The 10,000-nt window shown below is 45.3% G+C and overlaps 1 protein-coding gene across 2 annotated transcripts in view; it reads left to right on the top strand.

The window, feature by feature from the left end:
* osbpl5 (oxysterol binding protein-like 5) overlaps positions 1-10,000 on the top strand; it is a 47,105-nt gene that overhangs the window by 7,820 nt on the left and 29,285 nt on the right. The window contains exon 1 of one of the 2 annotated variants that reach the window (XM_063197362.1): positions 3,523-4,094. The exons of the other annotated variant lie outside the window; for it this stretch is intronic. The gene's annotated coding sequence lies outside the window, so the exon portion shown is untranslated. Of the gene's footprint in view, positions 1-3,522; positions 4,095-10,000 lie in introns of those variants that run through there. 2 annotated transcript variants of the gene reach the window in all.

Below are 10,000 nucleotides of genomic sequence, written 5' to 3'. Positions count from 1 at the left end.
GCTGATTGGCCTCTTGGGTGTCTCCTAGACAGCTCTTTAATTAGCCATGCCAGCTCAGCTCAGCTCTCATCTCCCACTGGGCTGTGATGGGCATCTCCCTACTTAAACATAACACACACACACACACACACACACACACACACACACACACACACAGGGCACGCACGCAAACACACACAGGGCACGCACACATGCACACACACACACAAACACACACAGGGGATGCACGCACACACACACACACACAAACGCACACACACGCGCACACGCACACACACACATACACAGACACAGGGCACGCACACACAAACACACACAGGGCACGCACACACACACAGACACACGCCACACACACACATACACAGACACAGGGCACGCACACACAAACACACACAGGGCACGCACACACACACAGACACACGCCACCCTTGTTAGTGTGATGCTGTAGCTTGTATGTGGGCAGTAGGTCAGGAGAGAGAAATGAAGAAAGACAGAAGAGGAGAAGTGGCATAGGGTGCTCATTACAGACCCCTGGAATAGACGGGTGGGGGCGAGGGGGGTTGCCGAAGGGCATTGGAAGGTAAACAAGGGCAAGCGTGCGCACTGAGCCACTTGTCACGAGAGAGGCTAATGGCCCACAAGCCATACAGACAGCCAAAACACACACACACACGTGCACGCGCGCACACACACACACGGGGGGCAAGTGCTTGGGCCTGTACTACGAACGAGTTCAACATGCCCAGAAGTAACCCAGGACTTGGAAGCAAAACCAGGCTAGCCTAAATTGGTGGTATTACGAACTGTACGAAGCTGATTTAGATGTTGGAAAATATGTACAAAGTATAAAGTGGCAAGGCATTACTAACCAACTCTGCAATCGCACATGATTGTAAATGAACATGTGGGGCTTAATTTTACTAACAACAAGGGTCATCGGAAGGGGCGGAAGAATGTTGATATGTGTTATGCGCCTCCTTCACACGGCGTAATGATCCTTCCTCACTCCCTGCCCTGGACCAATCTGTTAAGAGATTTCTGACAGGATCTAAACCCAAACTTAACTGAGAACATAAACTGTCAGTTACCTGATTAGAGACGCAGAGTAAATTGCCATGGTAGGCAGCATACCTCGGTTCAAAACATATCCGACTTTGGTAGTACGGGTTACTGGAAGTTGCACTGCATGTGACCAAGTTGCTCTCAAAGTAACCAATAACCCAGCTTTGGAGTACAGGCCACTGGTCTGCAATACTGTGACTGTATTTCAACTCACACTATCCCTTGTCCTTGTTCACACTAATCCATACAGTGGGGCCAGCTACTGTATAAGCTCGATGCATTACACACACACACACACACACACACACACACACACACACACACACACACACACACACACACACCATTAATGGGGTAGTAGTCATTAAAGTAGTCAGGCAAGTGTTTTAGAGGGGGACAAACAAAGGAATAACACACCATGTGTGCGTATAGTGTGTGTGTGTGTAGTGTGTGTAGTGCGTGTGTTTGTTACTAGCAGAGGGTGTGTTTGCTGAGGTGTGAATGTGGCACACAGACCTAGATTGCAACATGACTGAATTTCACAGACACGTACATAATTTAACGACACACACACACACACACACACACACACACACACACACACACACACACACACACACACACACACACACACACACACACACACACACCCTTTAGTTCAAGATGATTCATGAAGAAATACTCTGAGGAAGACTCAACTCCTCCTTTTTCTCTTTTCACCTTCTCTCTGTCTCCTCCCCAGCACCCCCCCCCCTCCTCTCTCTCTCTCACTCTCTCACATTCTCTCTCTCTCTTCATCTCTTTTCCTCCCCCACCTTTCTGTCTGTCTCTCTCGTTCTCTCTCTCTGTGATGCTCTCTCTGTCCTTCTCTCTCCATCCCCCCCTTCTCTCTCTGTCTCTCCATCTCCATCCCCCTCTCTCTCCCTGCTGTTGTCCTGTACAGTCTCTCTCAGTTGACTTCATATGTGGGTTAGTGTGCTGCAGTCTGCTGTGGTGACTTGTGCTTGCTGCTTAAAGCTGGACTATGCAGCTATGGGATGTGAACAGAGTAGCGATGCAAATTATCGATTACTTTGTTAATTGTTTGTTGATTGACCTTATCGGTCGACGATTAATTGATAAGCTGCGCTTTTCCTTGAAATCTCAATGTTTCTTGAAGAAGACGATTAAATTTAAACGATTAAAATCTAAATCTAAAATCTCAAGAATTGAGATGAAATGCTGAATTTAAATTAATTCTATTTATATTTTTTTTAATCTAAAGGTGATTTAAAAGTTCCGACTATTCACACTCCCCTCTTCGTATTCTTTACTTGCTATAGTAAGTAAAATGTGTGCATGGAAAGAGCAAACACTAAATCGTTGCAGAGTCCCGCCTGAAAAGCACAGATCAGGGAAGAGGAATGCAGCAAACAATTCCACCTGAAACATTCGATCTTGGAGAGCGACCAACCGAACCGAAGGATTAAAAAATGTTAACATTTCATTGGCTGCTGTCTACTGTTGCCAAGCTGATTTACATATTTTTCGCTGAAGTTCAGCTTCTCCTTTTACGCTTTTGACGCAGCTGCTTTCGTAGCTTTTCACGCCTCTGCTACTTGCTCTTCCATAAAAAGTAAATTATTTCCTTAGCTTTCCACGCCTTCGACGCCTGCTATCTGTCCCTACGGTTACTGTGGCTACTGTGCTCTTAAAGGACTCTAGGACGGCAGCCAATGGCAGGGCTGTGTTGTCTCTACTGTAGCTGTGCAGCCAATGGCAGTGCTGCGCTGTCCCCACTCTGTAGCCAATGGCAGGGCTGCGTTGTCTCCACTCTAGCTGTGCAGCCAATTGGAGGGCTGCGCTGTCTCCGCTCTGTAGCCAATGGCAGGGCTGCGTTGTCTCTCCACTCTAGCTGTGCAGCCAATAGGAGGGCTGCGTTGTCTCCACTGTGGTTGCTGTACAGCGCTGCTCCACTCTGCTCCGCTCTCTATATCGAGACATTACCTCATGCAGCACTGGAGTTTGGACTTCCTCCCCAGAGCTCTGGGTATACGTGCACAGATCCTGTGTGTGTGTGTGCGTGCGTGTGTGTGTTCGTGTGTGTGTGTGCGCGCGTGTGTGTGTGTGCGTTTGGTTTGTACGGCCGTTAAGGTGTTTGTGGAATGTGGACTGTGAGTTGCGATTTGGAGATTTATTTTGATTGAGGGTGTGTGATCACTTCTTCCCAGTCTAACCATTGTTGGAGGTGTGTGTATGTGTGTGTGCGTGCGTGCGCGCATGTGCACAGCCGTTAGGGTGTTTGTAGAGTGTGTGTTGCGTTTTTGAGATTTATTTTGATTGAGGGTGTGTGATCACTTTTTCCCAGTCTAACCATTGTGTGTGTGCGTGTGCGTGTGCGTGTGCGCGTGCGCGTGCGCGTGTGCGTGTGTGTGTTCTGTTACTGAACAAAGATGTCTGAGGAGGGGGAAGTGGTGTTTGGAAAGTTAAATCCAGACAGACGGTTACGTAATCCTGCATGTGTCATGTTCTGATTTAGAATGCAAGAAAAAATAAACACTCCCTGTAATACAGTATCCCATATATAACCTCAAGATGCCTCAAATATAACCGTGGGATGTTAAGGCAGTGCATTGCAACCTCAACCACTCCTCAAGTCCCACTCCAGAATCGTGTGTGTGCGTGTGCGCATGGTGCGGGCGTGCGGGCGAGCGTGCATGCGTGCAAGACCAACCAGGGTTTGCCGTTGGCTCTGGCGTCATCTGTGTGTGTGTTTGAAACATGTTTTGCTGTGTGTGTGTGTGTGTGTGTGTGGTCGGTTGGTTGATCATTGACTGAGCTGAGTAAACAACCCAGCATGTTGTGGGGCAACGGTGCGATACTGAGCGGGCTCAGGTGTGTATGAATAGAGCAGGGCGCGCTACGACACACACACAAACACACACCGCACGCACAGCGCTTAAATGTAGCATGTGCCGAGAGGGACCCGAGGAATATCCTAGCAGTTATTTTAAACCTCGGCATCACTCTCTGCCCCTCAGCAGACCCCTGAGGTAAGGCTGCTCATGTCATGATACAGTACTGCCTTGAACTGGTCTGCCAAGCCGACTGCTGCCACTCAATAGCTCTACAGCCGTTAGTGGCTGCTGCGTAGCTGTGGAGTAGGTGTGTTGTTGTACTGTAATACTGTAGTATGTTGTTGGGCAGGTGTGACTGCGCTTGGTTGTTTTGTAATTGTAGTTGCACTGTTGTTTGGTAGTGTAATGTAGTGCAGTGTTGGGGTGTTGTCGTGCAGCTGTAACGGTAGTTGTAGTTTAGCTCCAGTGTTTTGTGTTTGTGTGTGTGTTTGTGTGTGTGTGTGTGTGTGTGTGTGTGTGTGTGTGTGTGTGTGTGTGTGTGTGTGTGTGTGTGTGTGTGTGTGTGTGTGTGTGTGTGTGTGTGTGTGTGTGTGTGTGTGTGTTTAGTTACGCATGCAGGTACCCTCAGTGGTGTAGCAGGAGCGTGTGTGCGTACATGTGTGCGTGCGTGCGTGCGGCACGTGTGTGCGTACCTAGCAGGGGCAGGTTTTTGTAGGTCATGTTTGTTTGTTTTGGTTATGGTGCTGGAGGACGTTGCACACATTACTCGCGTTAATGTTTATATGTAGTAGAATGTTTCACTAAATTTTACTGCACTTTGAGGAGCTCAACCCTATAATGTTAGTCCCATAGGTGGACTGTCAATTTCAAACGTGCAGGACCTGGGGCCTATAACTTATTAAGAAGCTGGTTCAGTAGTAAACAAGGCTTAGGGGTCATTTCACGTGAAATCAGACACTTTGGGACCCGACCGACACGGATTTCAATCATACTTGGTGTGCCTTTTCAGTAGTACAGCAATTGTATCATGAATGTTGCAGTCTGAAACAACAACAAAACAGATTTTTTCCCCCCAGTTTCAACTGATCTTGGTAGTAGCATACAAATGGATGGATTGTGGCCTGCACTGTTTGTTCCAGTGAAATGATTGAATAGCATCTTGAATTATAAAACTATAGTTTTAAAAACGTTCCTGGTTCAAGGGAGTCAGTCAAGGATAATGTCAAGAACATCCATTGCCAGTTTGCCACAACAGAGATGTACCATCATGAAGCTGAGAACCTGTTGAAAAGGTTTGAATCTGCAAGAACTATTCCAGGTACTCAAAAACTACACAGCTTCTGCCCATTGTCAATGGACAAGATGGCACAGGTACACAGAGAAGGAATGTTCAAACATTCACATATCATCATTTGGTGTGTATAAATGGACATCTGCCTTAGTTTCTGAAACCTGGGACCATGGACACTGACCATTTTTGTTTTGTTTTTGTTTTGTCATGTGATGCTACTATGGTATTACCATATTATTAGTAAGTGGTCTGTATGACGCCATATATGTGAGTCAAATTGTCTCTGAAATGAATAACAACCCGAACACCAGCATTTTAGGTGCTGCTCATGACATTGCCGGCTACGTTTGGACAAGGAACTGGCCATTTTAAAATATGAGTTTTTTAGATATTCAATTTTTAATTTTTCAATTTATCATAATTCATATTCTGAGAGTATTTGTATTCCAAGGTGATTGTGTAATATGTAGAGCCAGAAAAGAGCTTTCAAACAACACCACAGGCATCTTTTTGTGACTAACACTGACTGATATATTCAAGGCTGAATGTATAGTGTCCTACCCTCACATGTGAACCTTTCCTAGTCTGTTTCTCCCTTAATATTAGTGTCAGATTCAAACCAATGCAGTTTTGGGGTGCTACCTTGCTACTGAAAAGGCACACCAAGTATGATTGAAATCCGTGTCGGTCGGGTCCCAAAGTGTCTGATTTCACGTGAAATGACCCTTAGTTAACCTACAGGAAGTAGTAAACCTGCTCATAGATGTACCAGCAGGCATCATTTAATTAAGAGAATTAGGACTCCAGGCTCTTCTATTAGATGATTTACACAAGGTTAACTTAACCTGGTGTACCAGTACCACTGAACCAGCTTTGTAGTATACCCCCTAAATCTACACCTAGGGGACCTCATACAGTAGTATACCGTCTCTCCCTAACCCCAACACCTGTCTGATTTTGTGTGTCTCTCTCCTCGGTCTCTCCTGTGTCTGTGGGTTCTTAGTTTCCATTACCCTATAACTCCCGTCCTTGACCTGTGATTGTAGTAGCCTGGACTTTACTGACGCCCCCGCCTTGTGGAGGAAACAATAAAGTTTCCCCAATGTCTGCCTCACCACAACCACTTTTGAGGGACTTTTCTCCATTCAACATTCCGATTGCAAATGAGAAACTGACCTTTGAATTGAGCTTTTGAATTAAACCTCTGTCTTCAATGATGTCTTAAGACGTTATCACACGGCCACGAGCACTAGGGGGGATGGGAGTTGGGATCATGGAAAGCACCCTGGAGTATTCCAAGAACCTGGCAAAAGTAGTAACCAAGGTTACATTTACCTTGAGGTAGTGGTAAATCATGTAATAGAAGAGCCTGTAGTCCTCACTTCCTTAGCTAAAGCAGAGACAGTTTACATCGAGACGGGACAGTCGCCTCCATCTTGTTGACGCCTTCGGGGTGCTATTTCGCGATTAGTGAGACCAGATCTGAGAGTCAATGGGAAAATGATCCCAAATGGGTGAAACTGACTTCATCGACCGGACGGAGCGAAACCCCAGCTGTTGGGTGAACACCCATATGGTTTGACACCGACCCGTGAAAAAACTGACCACATATAGAACGACCCTTGGGTTGCGTCATATGCTTGTCAAAATAAAGATTTTTTAAGCCTCCTATGTTTCTCACGGTTTCTTGTGCTCCGAGCGCAGGCGCAGTAGTTCCCAATAACCGGCACGAGAGCAACGGCTTTTAACAACTGAGCCCTAGCGAATAATGTTTGGGGGTGCGCCGAACATGCAAGGCCACGATGATTGGATCACTGGCAACGCAGCTCAGCAGGAACCTTGGGCTTCTTGTTACCAGGAAGGCGGGGGAGACCTGCGCGGTAGACGCCAACTTTGCCGTTAAGGAATCTTAAACGTTGATTCTTAGCGCCACCTAATGATTCTGACATATCTCCCCTTCCTAAAAAAAATCTCTGGCTAAAGGACACCTGCAGACTACTCCATAGCAGGTTTACCACTTCCTGTAGGTTAACTTAGCCAGGTTTACCACTTAACCTTGTCATTAGAAAAGTTCCACTGCATGTCTGTGTAGACTTCAGGCAACAGTAATGAGATCTGTGTGTTGATTGGCCAACAGTAATAAGAGCTGTGTGTTGATTGGCCAGGACCAATTGATGTGATGCCTTGTAATGATGTTTTTATTGTTCATGACCATAATAATAGGGTGCCGAAAATACACTGAAATACTGTGAGTGTCTGTCTGTCTGTCTTTATTTTGGTAGAGTTGTGTACAGCAGGTTGAGTGAATAGATGACCAATGTGTTACTCTTTAATATGCCACCCTGGCTTGGACTGACTTGCTTTAACCTTGTCTCTGTTGTTTTCATGCTGTTGACTTGTGACTGTGCTGTTTTGTTGGCATCTCTTATCTATCTTTCCTCTTCCAACGCATTAAGTGACCCCGACAGTCTACCCACAGAGTGACATACCCCATATACTTAAAAGTGTACTTTTTTTGACCGTAATTAGTACAACGTGTACTATTTGCGTCGGAACGGATTTAAAACGTGCGCTTTCACTGCACTATTAGTTCTGATGAAGCACTACTAAAGCAAGATAACTTCAGCACACTTGCCGCCAACACTGAGGATTGCTAACTTGGCCAACCGCTTTTGGCTAACGTTAAGTGCACTACGGGCATACTTTATGAAAGTATGCTCCCAAACAACACGCTTTTCATGCATTAGCTTATCCGCGCATTAATAGTGTGCTTGAGTACGATTTCTATAATACATTTTCTTGTTACTAGAAGTAAAGTATACACAACGTAAAACAGTCATACGAGAACTTCATGCTTCTTTGGAACTACATTGGAACATTTTAACGTCTGGTAAAACAAGATATAGCATATTAACGTATTGATAACGCTACATAACAGGTATGCTTGAAGGTATCTTTATACCAGTACACTCCACAAGTTACCATTCGAAATATATATAAATGATAATTGTTACAATCCATGCTGGTCCTACAGAGGTCCGTACACTACAAACACGCCACACTGTCACAGTTAGTGATACAGGATGGAATGCCCCACAGCACGACTGACATTTACAATCATTGCATTGTTACAGGATCATTTAACCGAACCACATTTCACTTTAATTCATTCTTGTTCCACCTTCCTGCAATTGATTATTTGAATTGATCACTAATGGTGACCTTTGATTCCTTAGTTTGCCACCAACTTCACCGTTCCAACCCTTACCCCGTCTCCACCCCGATGTCATGGCGACTCCGTGATGCGGGCCCCCTATACCCCCCCTTCAAGCCCCCCTCTTCCCCCCCCCCCATCTCCCCCCTCCCTCTTGTTTTCCTCCCCGCCCTCTCCCCCCCCCTCCCAGCCCTGTGACTATCCCCCCCCCCCCCCCCCCTACCCCCCCGCATATACCAACGAAAACAATATTACGTGACCCTCCATAATGACCGGTGGGAACATCGGTCATTTTTTTGTTGTACCCACACTTAAAAATTTTGAAAAATCCTACACATAACCACGCAACGAATATAAAAACAATGAGTAATATTTTCAATGCAAACTCAAAATAGATACTGCCTAGAGGTCACATGGCTGTCTGTTTGAGAAATTGAGCTCCAAGACGTGCATTACATCGATGGTACATGCAGGCATGATCGATGATGGGAGTAAAAAATGCACTTTGCGTTAAGCACAACTTTGGAATTTATGTGGATATGAAGCACACTCATGGTTTGCCCCTTAGAAAAAGGATACTTCCAATATGTTAAAGTGATTTACGTTTAAAGTGCCACTATAGAAAATCACACTTCGAAGTCACTTGGGTGACGTATAATCAAAGTGCACTTAAAATAAAACGTCGCAATGGCAATATGTTATTAAAAATAACCCCTAGACCTTTTTAGTAAGTTCACTCATCTAGAACCACTATTAGTATATCATTCCTCTAACATACACTTTAGCCAAACCCACCTCTTTCTAAGTGCACTTCTATGTACTGGTTTGAACAGTGTACTTTCTTTGAGAGCAACCATAAAAACATTTAATTTTAAGTACACTTTAAATAAGCATATTGTAAAACATACTTTTTCTTTAGCACAAAAAAAGCTGTTGAGTGGGCGCTTTTAACATGCTAAGTACACCCCAGGTTGTGCTTTTATTTGTACTAAATTCGAACCTACTTTTTCATCGCGCGCGTATGTATGCTAATTTCGCCTTATTACAAATCGTATTGTTATTGCTATCTAGTTGTGATGTCAGTCACCATGACGCTGGCTGCATACTGCATAGACATCCCATAATTAGCTCTGCACACCATGCGGATCATTGATCGTCTGTTCCACTGATCAATAAGGTGATGAGTCTGGCGGGCAGGTCGTCAGATGAAGGTCACAGACAGCAGAGAATCTCCATTCAGGCCATTCAAACAGACAGCTGAACTTCCAGACAGACGGGCAGAAAGACAGACAGGTTTTGCTGCTATTGACCAGACTTACTGACCTTCTGACTGAGCAGGGTGGTAGCACTAGTTACAAACACACACCAGGGAGGATGACAAAGTGTGTGTGTGTGTGTGTGTGTGTGTGTGTGTGTGTGTGTGTGTGTGTGTGTGTGTGTGTGTGTGTGTGTGTGTGTTTCTCAACCAACCACTCCTTCACATGCAGTTTTAACAAAGATGATGTAGGTTCCAGACCTTTCCACAATGATCCGATGATGCAACCAACCCCAGTGGCAGATACTGAGGTCTGGTCATTCAGGCCTATTTTATAATCC

The sequence above is a fragment of the Engraulis encrasicolus genome, chromosome 4 (assembly GCF_034702125.1).
Source record: "Engraulis encrasicolus isolate BLACKSEA-1 chromosome 4, IST_EnEncr_1.0, whole genome shotgun sequence".
Lineage (NCBI taxonomy): Eukaryota > Metazoa > Chordata > Actinopteri > Clupeiformes > Engraulidae > Engraulis > Engraulis encrasicolus.
The sequence above is the reverse complement of the archived record's forward strand: the minus strand, read 5'-3'. Positions and strand labels throughout refer to the sequence as shown.